Here is a 14,131-nt window from a genome sequence, read left to right on the forward strand (position 1 = left end):
TCATACCCTTTGTACTCCCTCCGTCCCAGTTCGCAAGGCAAAGTTTTCAAATATCTTGGCCCAAGGTGAATTTTCATTGGCTCTAAATTTGCACGTTAAAACATGCAAAAAGAGTACTAGTGCGCGGTGATTTCACATGCATGGAGTACTAGTGCGTGGTGGGAGATGAAAAGAGGAGTGTTTGCATGCAAAAATGAATTAGTTTACTCCCACATTAAATGCAAAATGTGCCTAGGAGGTGAGGAATTTTGGGACAAATATTTTTTAGGAATTTTGCCTTGCGACTGGGACGGAGGGAGTAGGATATTATGATTCATGAAAGTTAGGTAGGAAAACACTAAGTTGGCATGTTGCTTACAGAAAATAAGCTTCGCAAACTAAGTTTGATCTATGTGATTTTTGCAAAGTCACTAACGGACAATCTCTTTATTTCTATTAACAGTAACAATATGGTATGCCACCGACCGAGAGGTCCAATGAGGACCACCCTCACCCGCCAGTTCCACATGTTGTGAAGATCCCTTGCAAGCTGGCTATTATCAAATCCGATGTCATGAGGGTGATTCACCAGTTTGGGAACTTACATGCCGCAAATTTTCATTGGCTAAATACCGTCAACATTGCCCTCCTCCCTAAGAAGGACGGGGCGGACGACATTTCGGACTTTAGGCCTATTAGCCTCATCCATGGGATCGCCAAGATTATTGCGAAAGTGCTTGCCCTTCGATTGGGACCTCTCATGGATGACCTCGTCTCCAATGCCCAAAGTGCCTTCATCAAAAAGTGAAGCATACATGACAATTTTCTCTATGTCAAAAATCTCACCAAACGACTACACAATTCCAAGACTCTCGCACTCCTATTCAAGCTTGACATTAGAAAAGCCTTTGATTCCATCCGTTGGGAGTACATTGTGGACCTCCTCCAACGGCGCGGGTTCCCAAGCCATTTCCGCAATTGGATCACCGCTCTATTAACCACCGCCTCCTCTAGGGTGCTTCTCAATGGCATTGCGGGCTCTCCCATCATGCATGGCCGGGGTCTTAGGCAGGGGGGATCCCCTCTCACCGCTCCTTTTTGTGCTCGCCATCGACCCTCTTGCCCAAATCCTCGATGCCGCCACGACCCATGGGCTCCTTCACAAAATTAGGGGGCACGAAAGCATTCTCTGCACCTCGCTTTACACGGACGATGCGGCTATCTTTGTTGCCCCCGTCAAGGAAGACATTCAAAATTTGGCGTCCATCCTCCATAGCTTTGGTGAAGTCACCGGCCTTTGCACAAACTTCCTCAAGAGTTCCGTGGTTCCCATTCGTTGCGGGGACATTAACCTTGATGACATCCTTGAGGGCATTCCGGCGGCCCGAACCACCTTCCCCATGAGATACCTTGGTCTACCTCTTTCGGTTTGGCAACTCAAGCGCGTGGATTTCCAACACCTTGAGGACAAATGCGCCGGCAAAATCCCCACTTGGAGCGGAAAATTCATCACCATGGCCGGGCGTACGGCTCTTGTCAAGTCGGTCATCACCTCACAAGCAACCTACTATCTCACTCCCCTTGCCATCCCCCCGACACAATCAAGTTCATCAACAAGCTACAAAGAGCCTTCCTATGGTCGGCTAAGGAAACAACCACCGAGGCAAAATGCAAAGTTAATTGGAAAACAATTTGTCGACCCACTAAACTTGGTGGTCTTGGGGTCAAAGATTTGGACAAGTTCGCCACGACTCTCCGTCTTAGGTGGCCTTGGCATGAGTGGAAGGACCCCTCAAAGATTTGGGTGGGGTATGGCAACCTGTGCACCGACTATGACATGGACATTTTTTATGCCTCGACTACCATCACCGTTGGTAATGGGAAGAAGACCCCTTTTTGGGACGCTCCTTGGTTAGGGGGTAGAAAGCCCAAGAACATTGCACCGCTCATCTTAGCTACCTCCAAGCGCAAAAAGTGGAATGTCAACCAAGCCTTAAATGCAAATGGTTGGGTTAGCAATATCAACTTGGGCGATGATTTCTCCATGGATCACTTCGCACAATTCATCGATCTTTGGGTCCTTTGCCAAGATGTGCACCTTGATGCGGCGGTGGATGATGACATTACTTGGAACCTCACGGCAAGCGACACTTACTCCGCCAAGTCGTCCTATGAGGTGCAATTTTTGGGGTCCGTCACCTCCTTCCTCCACAAGTCGGTTTGGAAGGCTTGCCCCCCCCCCCCCCCAAAGCTAAATTCTTCGCTTGGCCCCTCACCCAAAATCGTATTTGGACCGCCGACCGTCTACAAAAACGTGGGTGGCCAAATTGCGGCCTATGCCCCCTTTGCAAACAAACCATGGAGACGGCCAACCACCTCTTCATCCATTGTAGATTCTCCACCCGGCTTTGGGAAAAGGTGGCCGAATGGTTGCATAACTCCGTCATGCAACCGGGGGATTGGGTGGGTCTCTCCATTGAGCTTTGGTGGCGCAACATGACGAACTCTCATATGCCCAACCGCAAAGCCATCTCCTCGCTTGCTCTCCTTGTCACTTGGGAGCTATGGAATGAGCGCAACGCAAGGGTCTTCAACAACAAGCATGCCACCGTCGCCGTTATCTTAGAAAAAATTAAGAATGAAGCCCGCTTGTGGATTCTCGCGGGTGCTAAACACCTGGGCAAAATCATGCCGGGAGAGTAATTCCATGTTTTTGTTGTACTGGTTCGGACTATCTTGTCAAAACTCTTCTTCTTAATTAATCGATTGGGGCGAAGCTTTTGCCCCAGTTTCTAAAAATATTTGGTATTATGTTACATGACCTGGGTCTTCCCAATGCAAGATACACCTCCCATACACATGAAGACGGCGAAGTGTCAGCCATCGTCACCTATTACGGTCCTTCGGAGATACCAGGGAAATTGCTTCAGCAGTTCAAAATTGGAGGAGCTCCAGCTGCTGATTTTGAGACGGCAGAAGATTCTGCTGCTAGGGAAAGTATCAAACACATCGAAACAACCGAAGACGTGGAGGTAGAAGATCTTCATTATGGTGAGTTAAAAGGTGTGATGAAGAGCTACAAAGCCCTTCTTCTGAGATCGATAAAGGAAAAAAGAGCAATCCAAACTCATTCAGTATCTCACTACCCACCGAAGTAATAGCCTGTACAGCAGCTTCAGCTTTTGAAATGTAAAGCTCTACTTCTGATCTTCTATTACAGATCCCCATTTTGTCTTCCATAAGCAAGATGGTTGCCCTACAGGCGCTCTCCAAAGCATCAGTTTGAGAACATGATTCTGGCCCAACAATATTGACATTGGCGGTCAGGTTGTCACCATAGTTCTGCCTTCGAATAAGAGTTGTCTCGTAGACATATAGTTTGGAGAAGTAACACTAAATATAGGTTCAGGCCATCCAAGAGAATTCATCATCTCGCACAGGATGATCTTCATGGAGAGACCTATCTCGCGTGCAATAACTCCTTTATAGTAAACAGCCTACAAACAGAAGGACTTCATGTGTGCAGAACGGTTTCGAACCCAAAAGGGCAAATATTTACTGGCGATGGCAGTCTCCGATTCTTCGTACCTGAAAGTTTTCTTATCTCTTTTTTCCCATCCTTTCAAGGTTCTTATGTACAATTACACCGATAACCATGGATGCAAGCTGGGTCTTCGATGTGTACACGTCTGTATCTTTGTTTGTGCATCCTTCTATTTTAATGTGTTGGCTACAAAATAGAATAATAAACATGGTGCACTTTTTGTTTTTTTACATCTTTACTATTAAAGTGAAACCTGCGATGTCACACTCTCCGTGATGTCACACTTACATCTATTTACCTAAGAAATGCCACCGCAATCAAATTATTTAACTGTGAACCACGAGTGTTATCGGAAACAAACATCTAACAAACCCTTCCGCAGCGCAAATTCTCCCCTAAATATCTCCCTTGTGCGAAGTGTCCCCTAACAAACTTATCGCGTAAATAACTTGGAAAAAACAATTTAGGGGGGCGGATAATTGCATGATCTACTCACGCATGACTCGCTCTACTCCCCCGTTTTCTTAATAACAGAGATGGGGTAGGTGAGCGTGCGCACAGTCGGGAACGAGGCCGTGCCTTGGGCGGGGATGAGCTCGACGATCTCCAGGGTGGAGGAGCGCTTGATCTCCTGGGGGTCATGGGAGCAGCCGGAGAGGCGGAAGGTGGTGAGGTCGTCACGCGTGCGAGTGGTGGGGTAGAGCTTCTCGATCCAGTAACTAGCTCCGAGGATGTGTTCCCTTGTGGAGAGGTGCCATGCTTGCGGTGGGATGCCGTCAATCTCTAGGTCGACGTGGTACTTGAAGTGGCCGGAGCCGGCGTGAGCCAGTTTGCACCAGGGACGGACCGAGAGGCAGAACCCGGGCCCGTTGATGAAGTGGTCGCCGGCCATCCAATCCAGAGCCGCCTTGGAGTGGAAGATGATGAGGAAATCTTCCGGGTGATGCAGGTGAACTGTGAACTCGCCGTCGCGCAGCTCAAGGAGTCGCATAGGACATTCTCCACCTCCCTTGCCATGACCACCGACCTGGTGCCAGTGATGGAGGCGACCATGGAGCGGCGCAGGACCTCCTCGGCGCGCTCCATCTCCACCGTCCGCGACAGGATGAAGCGCAACGACATGATGTCCATAGCCGCCGGCGCGGGGGGCGCGCACGATGGGCGGCGGTGTCGGCGGCCGAAGGGGCCTGCCTGGGCGCAGCGGCACGCGAAGGAGGATCACGCGCAGGGCGCGGAGCCGTCCTTGGCGCGGCTGCGACCGTCGGCGCGGCACGCACAGCGGTGGCATGTATGTTGGAGTCGCGGGGGTTCTCGCACTGCCTGGAATCTTGGCCAAGGTGCATACACTTGCGGCAGCGTACCTCGCTGGTGCAGTCGCGGACGACGTGGCCAGGGTCAAGGCACCGGAAGAAGAGATCGATGGCCTCCTCCGGTGATGGGCTGTGATACGTCTCCGACGTATCGACAATTTCTTATGTTCCATGCCACATTATTGATGATATCTACATGTTTTATGCATACTTTATGTCATATTTATGCGTTTTCCGGAACTAACCTATTGACGAGATGCCGAAGTGCCAGTTCCTGTTTTCTGCTGTTTTTGGTTTCGAAATCCTAGTAAGGAAATATTCTCGGAATTGGACGAAATCAACGCCCGAGCATCTTAGAATCCCCGGGAGCTTCCAGAACACCCGAGAGCCGCCAGAGAGGGGCCACAGGGGGCCCACACATGGTGGCGGCGCGGCCCAGGAGGGGGCGCGCCGCCCTAGTGTCTGGTGGCCCCAGACCCCTTCTGACGCCGCCCTTCCGCCTACTTAAGGTCTCCGTCGCGAAAACCCTATCACGTTCGACGAAACCAGAGAAAACCTTCCAGAGCCGCCGCCATCGCGAAACTCCAATTCGGGGGACAGAAGTCTCTGTTCCGGCACCCTGCCGGGACGGGGAATTGCCCCCGGAATCATCTCCACCGCCGTCTCCACCGCCATCTTCACCGCCATCGCTGTCTCCATGATGAGGAGGGAGTAATTCACCCCCGGGGCTGAGGGCTCCGCTGTAGCTATGTGGTTCATCTCTCTCTTTATGTGATCTAGTTGAATATCATCTATGTGCTACGCTAGTGATGTTATTAAAGTATTCTATTCCTCCTCCACGGTGTAATGGTGACAATGTGTGCATCGTGTAGTACTTGGCGTAGGTTATGATTGTGATCTCTTGTAGATTATGAAGTTAACTATTGCTATGATAGTATTGATGTGATCTATGCCTCCTTCGTAGTGTGATGGTGACAGTGTGCATGCTATGTTAGTTCTCGGTGTAATTGTGTTGATCTATCTTGCACTCTAAGGTTATTTAAACATGAATATCGAATATTGTGGAGCTTGTTAACTCCGGCATTGAGGGTTCGTGTAATCCTACACAATTAGTGGTGTTCATCATCCAACAACAGAGTGTGGAGTGGTTCTATTATGTGATCATTGTTGAGAGTGTCCACTAGTGAAAGCAGGATCCCTAGGCCTTGCTTCCAAGCATCGAAATCTCCGTTTGTTTACTGTTTTGTTGCATGTTTACTCGCTGCCATATTTTATTCAGATTGCTATTACCACTCATACTCATCCATATTACTTGCATCTCACTATCTCTTCGCCGAACTAGTGCACCTATACATCCGACAAGTGTATTGGGTGTGTTGGGGACACAAGAGACTTCTTGTATTGTGATCGCAGGGTTGCTTGAGAGGGATATCTTTGACCTCTTACTCCCTGAGTTTGATAAACCTTGGGTGATCCACTTAAGGGAAACTTGCTGCTGTTCTACAAACCTCTCGCTCTTGGAGGCCCAACACTGTCTACAAGAATAGAAGCACCCGTAGACATCAAGCACTTTTCACGGCGCCGTTGCCGGGGAGGAAAGGTAAAAGGCACTCATACTCCGGTCCCAGGTAAAGTACTTTTCTGGCGCCATTGTGTGAGTGTTCGAAGCTATTTCCTTTAGATCCTGCAATTGCATCTTTTTTGTTTCTTGTTTACACTAGTTAGGCATAATGGACAACAATGAGCTTCTTATTCTATTTCCTGATTTAAGACATGGATGGTTTGATGCGAAAATTAAAAAACCTATGGAACATATTAGTATGAACGCTTTGAACACCATTATTGCTAATGATATGGAAAATTCTAAGCTTGGGGAGGTCGGTTTTGATGAAAATGATCTCTTTAGCCCTCCAGGTATTGAGGAGAAAGTTTATGTTAATTATGATATGCCTCCCATATATGATGATTATAATGGTAGTGGTCTTTTGGTGCCGCCTACTATGGAGGATAAAGTTTATTATGATGATACTATGCCTCCTATATTTGATGATAAGAATAATAATGATAGCTACTTTGTTGAATTTGCTCCCACTACAACTAATAAAATTGACTATGCTTATGTGGAGAGTAATAATTTTATGCATGAGACTCATGATAAGAATGTTTCATTTGATAGTTATATTGTTGAGTTTGCTCATGATGCTACTGAAAGCTATTATGAGAGAGGAAAATATGGTTGTAGAAATTTTCATGTTACTAAAACACCTCTCTTTTTGCTGAAAATCTTGAAGCTGCACTTGTTTTATCTTTCTATGCTTGTTGCATTAAGCTTCATGAATTTGTTTATTTACAAGATTCCTATGCATAGGAAGCATGTTAGGCTTAAATTTGTTTTGAATTTGCTTCTTGATGCTCTCTTTTGCTCCAACTCTTATTTCTTGCGAGTGCATCATTAAAACTGCTGAGCCCATCTTAATGGCTATAAAGAAAGCACTTCTTGGGAGATAACCCATGTGTTTATTTTGCTACAGTACTTTTGTTTTATATTTGTGTCTTGGAAGTTGTTTACTACTGTAGCAACCTCTCCTTATCTTAGTTTTATTGCATTGTTGTGCCAAGTAAAGTCTTTGATAGTAAGGTTCATACTAGATTTGGATTACTGCGCAGAAACAGATTTCTTGCTGTCACGAATCTGGGTCTAATTCTCTGTAGGTAACTCAGAAAATTATGCCAATTTACGTGAGTGATCCTCAGATATGTACGCAACTTTCATTAAATTTGAGCATTTTCATGTGAGAAAGTCTGGTGCCTCAATAAAATTCGTCTTTACGGACTGTTCTGTTTTGACAGATTCTGCCTTTTATTTCGCATTGCCTCTTTTGCTGTGTTGGATGGATTTCTTTGTTCCATTAACTTCCAGTATCTTTGTGCAATGTCTAGAAGTGTTAAGAATGATTGTGTCACCTCTGAACATGTGAATTTTTGATTATGCACTAACCCTCTAATGAGTTGTTTTGAGTTTGGTGTGGAGGAAGTTTTCAAGGGTCAAGAGAGGAGGATGATATACTATGATCAAGAAGAGTGAAGAGTCTAAGCTTGGGGATGCCCCCGTGGTTCATCCCTGCATATTTCAAGAAGACTCAAGCATCTAATCTTGGGGATGCCCAAGGCATCCCCTTCTTCATCGACAAATTTATCAGGTTCCTCCCTTGAAACTATATTTTTATTCGGTCACATCTTATGTACTTTACTTGGAGCGTCTGTTTGTTTTTGTTTTTGTTTTTGTTTGAATAAATGCTTGTGTGGGAGAGAGACACGCTCCGCTGGTTCATATGAACACATGTGTTCTTAGCTTTTAATGTTCATGGCGAAGGTTGAAACTGCTTCGTTAATTGTTATATGGTTGGAAACGGGAAATGCTACATGTAGTAATTGGTATGATGTCTTGAATAACTTGATACTTGGCAATTGTTGTGCTCATGTTTAAGCTCTTGCATCATATACTTTGCACCTATTAATGAAGAAATACATAGAGCTTGCTAAAATTTGGTTTGCATAATTGGTCTCTCTAAGGTCTAGATAATTTCTAGTAAAGAGTTTGAACAACAAGGAAGACGGTGTAGAGTCTTATAATGTTTACAATATGTCTTTTATGTGAGTTTTGCTGCACCGGTTCATCCTTGTGTTTGTTTCAAATAACCTTGCTAGCCTAAGCCTTGTATCGAGAGGGAATACTTCTCATGCATCCAAAATCCTTGAGCCAACCACTATGCCATTTGTGTCCACCATACCTACCTACTACATGGTATTTCTCCGCCATTCCAAAGTAAATTGCTTGAGTGCTACCTTTAAATAATTCAAAATGCTTCTCAATTTGTGTCAATGTTTTATAACTCATGAGGAAGTATGTGGTGTTTAACTTTCAACCTTGTCATTTACTCTTGACGGACTTTCATTATGGACTAGTGGCACATCCGCTTATCCAATAATTTTGCAAAAAGAGTCGGCAATGGGGTTCCCAGCCCCGATTAATCAAACTTCATTAATAATTCTCTTCACATGTTTTGCTCTGATTCATCAGTAAGCAACTTAATTTTGCAAATAGACACTCCTCCATGGTATGTGATTGATGGAAGGCACCCGAGGATTCGGTTAGCCATGGCTTGTGTAAGCAAAGGTTGGGGGAGTGTCACTCATAATAAAACTAAAATACGTGTGTAAACAAAAGAGAAGAGGGATGATCTACCTTGCTGGTAGAGATAACGTCCTTCATGGGAGCCGCTCTTGAAAGTCCGGTTGGCGAGGTAGTTGGTGTACCCACTACCATTCGTTGACAACAACAAACACCTCTCAAAACTTTACTTTTATGCTCTCTTTATGTTTTCAAAACCAAAGCTCTAGCACAAATATAGCAATCAATGCTTCCCTCTGCGAAGGGCCCTTCTTTTACTTTTATTGTTGAGTTAGTTCACCTATTTCTCTCCACCTCAAGAAGCAAACACTTGTGTGAACTGTGCATTGATTCCTACATACTTGCATATTGCACTTGTTATATTGCTTTGCATTGACAAACTATCATTGAGATATACATGTTACAAGTTGAAAGCAACCGCTAAAACTTAATCTTCCATTGTGTTGCTTCAATGCCTTTACTATGAATTTATTGCTTTATGAGTTAACTCTTATGCAAGACTTATTGATGCTTGTCTTGAAAGTACTATTCATGAAAAGTCTTTGTTTTATGATTCATTTATTTACTCATGTCATTTAACATTGTTTTGATCGCTGCATTCATTACATGTGTTTACAATAGTATGATCAAGGTTATGATGTCATGTCACTCCAGAAATTATCTTTGTTATCGTTTACCTGCTCGGGACGAGCAGAACTAAGCTTGGGGATGCTGATACGTCTCCGACGTATCGATAATTTCTTATGTTCCATGCCACATTATTGATGATATCTACATGTTTTATGCATACTTTATGTCATATTTATGCGTTTTCCGGAACTAACCTATTGACGAGATGCCGAAGTGCCAGTTCCTGTTTTCTGCTGTTTTTGGTTTCAGAAATCCTAGTAAAGAAATATTCTCGGAATTGGACGAAATCAACGCCCAGCATCTTAGAATCCCCGGGAGCTTCCAGAACACCCGAGAGCCGCCAGAGAGGGGCCACAGGGGCCCACACATGGTGGCGGCGCGGCCCAGGAGGGGGGCGCGCCGCCCTAGTGTTTGGTGGCCCCAGACCCCTTCTGACGCCGCCCTTCCGCCTACTTAAGGTCTCCGTCGCGAAAACCCTATCACGTTCGACGAAACCAGAGAAAACCTTCCAGAGCCGCCGCCATCGCGAAACTCCAATTCGGGGGACAGAAGTCTCTGTTCCGGCACCCTGCCGGGACGGGGAGTGCCCCCGGAATCATCTCCACCGCCGTCTCCACCGCCATCTTCACCGCCATCGCTGTCTCCATGATGAGGAGGGAGTAATTCACCCCCGGGGCTGAGGGCTCCGCTGTAGCTATGTGGTTCATCTCTCTCTTTATGTGATCTAGTTGAATATCATCTATGTGCTACTCTAGTGATGTTATTAAAGTATTCTATTCCTCCTCCACGGTGTAATGCTGACAGTGTGTGCATCGTGTAGTACTTGGCGTAGGTTATGATTGTGATCTCTTGTAGATTATGAAGTTAACTATTGCTATGATAGTATTGATGTGATCTATGCCTCCTTCGTAGTGTGATGGTGACAGTGTGCATGCTATGTTAGTTCTCGGTGTAATTGTGTTGATCTATCTTGCACTCTAAGGTTATTTAAACATGAATATCGAATATTGTGGAGCTTGTTAACTCCGGCATTGAGGGTTCGTGTAATCCTACACAATTAGTGGTGTTCATCATCCAACAACGAGTGTAGAGTGGTTCTATTATGTGATCATTGTTGAGAGTGTCCACTAGTGAAAGCGGGATCCCTAGGCCTTGCTTCCAAGCATCGAAATCTCCGTTTGTTTCTTGTTTTGTTGCATGTTTACTCGCTGCCATATTTTATTCAGATTGCTATTACCACTCATACTCATCCATATTACTTGCATCTCACTATCTCTTCGCCGAACTAGTGCACCTATACATCGACAAGTGTATTAGGTGTGTTGGGGACACAAGAGACTTCTTGTATTGTGATCGCAGGGTTGCTTGAGAGGGATATCTTTGACCTCTTCCTCCCTGAGTTCGATAAACCTTGGGTGATCCACTTAAGGGAAACTTGCTGCTGTTCTACAAACCTCTGCTCTTGGAGGCACAACACTGTCTACAAGAATAGAAGCACCCGTAGACATCAGGTTGCGGCGCGCCCTTGGTGAGGCAGCGGGGAAACGCGGCGCTCCCGACGTTTCCTGTCCTTGTGGCGGGGTATCTCGAATCCCTCGTTGTCGACGGTGCGCCGGACCCGGTGGATCTCGGAGCGCAGGCCAACGCACTCCTTGGTCGAGACGTGGGCACGGGCGGCTCCGCGGGGTGCGGCGGTCACAGGTGGGACTGTGGTCGGAGGCGGGGGAGGGGGAGGTGGCGGCGTGCACGCGACGTCGTTGTAGGAGCGTCCGCTGGAGGTCTCGCCGTCGTAGCCGGACCACCGCAGCTCGCTTGCCAGGCGGTGACCGCCGGTCGGAGGAGCAGGAGGCGGAGGTGGCTAGGCCTGAGCACGGAGCGGGGAGGGGGCTGCCGGCGAAGGACGGCGGCGTGTGGTGGTGGGGCTAGAGGAGGCTAGCGTTCCTTTGTGGTATGAAGGGAGTATTTATGTTTTCAGTAGTCTCGGTAAATACACTGTATTTTCAGATACACAAGAACATTTTCTTTGAAGTTTGTGAATGTTTAATGTAATATACATACACATTTTACTAATATTTCATATATTTTATATTTTTTATTGCACGGAATATACATACACTTTATTGAAAGCCACGAATATTATATGGTAGACTAGGACAATACCCGCGCGTTGCTGCGAAAATATGCTTGTGCAGCGCTACCATTTGATTGAAAAAAGTTCTAATCTCCTCGCCTTACCGTGACATCAATGCCCACATCAATGTGGTGCATGTTTAGCGCTAGCTTAGTGTTTCTTTATGGTAAATTTCCACACTATCTAAAAAGTTTCAAAAACAATCCGACACGGGTAACCTTAGCCTTGCCAATAAAAAGACACAACACAACTATAAACATGCACATGATAATAATTTGCATCGCCTGCTATTGCAAAAGTGAGCTAGAATTGTCTTGATTTGTGCTGTGTGGGTCCCTGAAAAGGTTGTTGAATATACTTCCACAACCGTGATCGTGTACTTCCCGGTTGTTTTTATCTGCGAGTTAGAGTAGATGCCAGACCCAAAAAACTGTAATGATGCAGAATAAACCAACGCCAAGAAACCTATTTTAGGATCTAGGTTAGCTTAGCTCTCTCCTATTACTCTTCGTTCATTAGCTCTGAGACCTTGTACTATCGCACGCAATTACCGCACGTCGTACTTCTCCGGACTCCTAGCGCCCATCGCAACTTGAGCTCCTTCGCTGGTTCGCTTCGCACACCGCAAGCCTCTCGGTCCTACTCTTTTCCTCGTGACCGCAGTTCTTGGTCCACCACCGCGGTTTATCATAAACTAGTGGTTGGGGCGCCCCATGGGGCGCCTCCTCACTGGTCCTCTGTGCCCCAATCTAATCGATAGGTAGGCTTCCAATGTAAATGCCCAGTTCATCGAATACAACAAACCATAAGGAATGGACCATAACATAAGAAAAACAAAATGCAAAGTCATTTCCACTCATTTGCCATTCCGTTTTCTCAGAAACAGGATGTTCAGAAAAATCCGCTGGCAACGCTTTCACAAGATAACATACACAATACCCAGTACTGAAATGGAGAAATGCCAAAAAGAAAAACAATAAAATAAACACACATATACCAAAAGATCAAATTGTCACACGGCTCTGACATATTCAAGTAGCCATGAGAAGTAATAGACCAGGAACTAATGGCTATACATTTGTTCAAGGACATCATGACTGCAACTACGCCTATGTCTCCCCTCATCCATTCCAATAATTGTATAGACAGTCCTGCAAATAAAAATGTTAAAGGAGACCAAAATGTTTATTTTATGCCTTAATCCCTTAGAAAGAGTAAAATTGCATGTTAATATTCCCGTCATTATATTAAGCTGACAATAGACAAATTGACAAACTAATTTGGCCACAAATCAAGAATACGAATATTCAAAACTATATAATTCAAATTTACTATAGTATATGAAATCATGGCACGTTGTAATAATATTTGATTGGAGCGGAAATATAAATTTTTAATTCTTATACACATTGTTTTTGCAGTTTTACTAAGCAATTTGTAGGCATGAACAAGATTGTAGCAGGTTATGCATGCGTTAACAAAATAAAAACTTGAGTTATGACTTACATTATGCAGATGAACTTCCATGGAGCTATGTTTCCTCAATTCTTCCAAAAAAAAAACTACACAATGATCAGAAAAACACTTAGATCACTCCAATAGGAAAATAGTGATAGTACCAGGAAACATAATAGCAACAGAGAGATAAGGTTTCTTTACCTCAATCATATGCATCGAGCACCAACCTTCATTCTCTCCATCATGTCCCTGTCTTGATACTCTTCTCATGATGAGATCCATCTCAATCATCCTTTTTGCCATCGAAATAAGTAATATCAGCACATACATGTGTCCTGGTTGTTTAGAGTATTTCAAGAGATAACAATTTAGAAGGGTAGACGACTGCCATAAAGGATTATTTTGTCAAGGTGTTACATGCAACATAACTTAAGCCTCCCTCTTGAGTGAATCTAGGCATAAAGGATTATTGTTAGGCTCCAACTAAACAAATGATAGACTACATAAGGTTGATAAAAACCATATCAAATGTGAAGGCAATAACAAATAACTGGACATGAACTGATTTACAATCTCTATATGAGAAAGAAAAGAGAATTTCAATAAAGAGAAGATGTCGTCATGGTGAACGAGCAGATGCCATAGGATGGCTTAAGTTGGGGCCGAATGAACGTATGAGGATTCGGGGGAGGGTTTGCGATTAGATGGGAAGAACTTCCGGATGCTTTCCTCAAGAACACAACCAAAGGCCGGTATGCAAGAAGAGAGACAAGAGGAAGAACTCTTTACTAGATCGCTAGCTTCATTGATCTCAACATTTTTTTTCGAAATGGGGCATTGCCCAGCCTCTGCATCAATGTGATGCACACGGCTTTTCATTTATTTGA

General features: G+C 45.0%; 1 long non-coding RNA gene across 1 annotated transcript; it reads right to left on the bottom strand.

Moving 5' to 3' along the window:
• Nucleotides 1-12,686: 12,686 nt before the first annotated feature.
• LOC124669877 lies at nt 12,687-13,554 on the bottom strand. The gene is made up of 3 exons (XR_006992346.1): nt 13,446-13,554; nt 13,293-13,348; nt 12,687-12,937 (listed from the first exon to the last, which is right to left on the bottom strand). It is a non-coding gene; the product is annotated as an uncharacterized LOC124669877 (long non-coding RNA).
• Nucleotides 13,555-14,131: the final 577 nt, after the last annotated feature.

Source organism: Lolium rigidum, chromosome 7 (genome assembly GCF_022539505.1).
Source record: "Lolium rigidum isolate FL_2022 chromosome 7, APGP_CSIRO_Lrig_0.1, whole genome shotgun sequence".
Classification (NCBI taxonomy): domain Eukaryota; kingdom Viridiplantae; phylum Streptophyta; class Magnoliopsida; order Poales; family Poaceae; genus Lolium; species Lolium rigidum.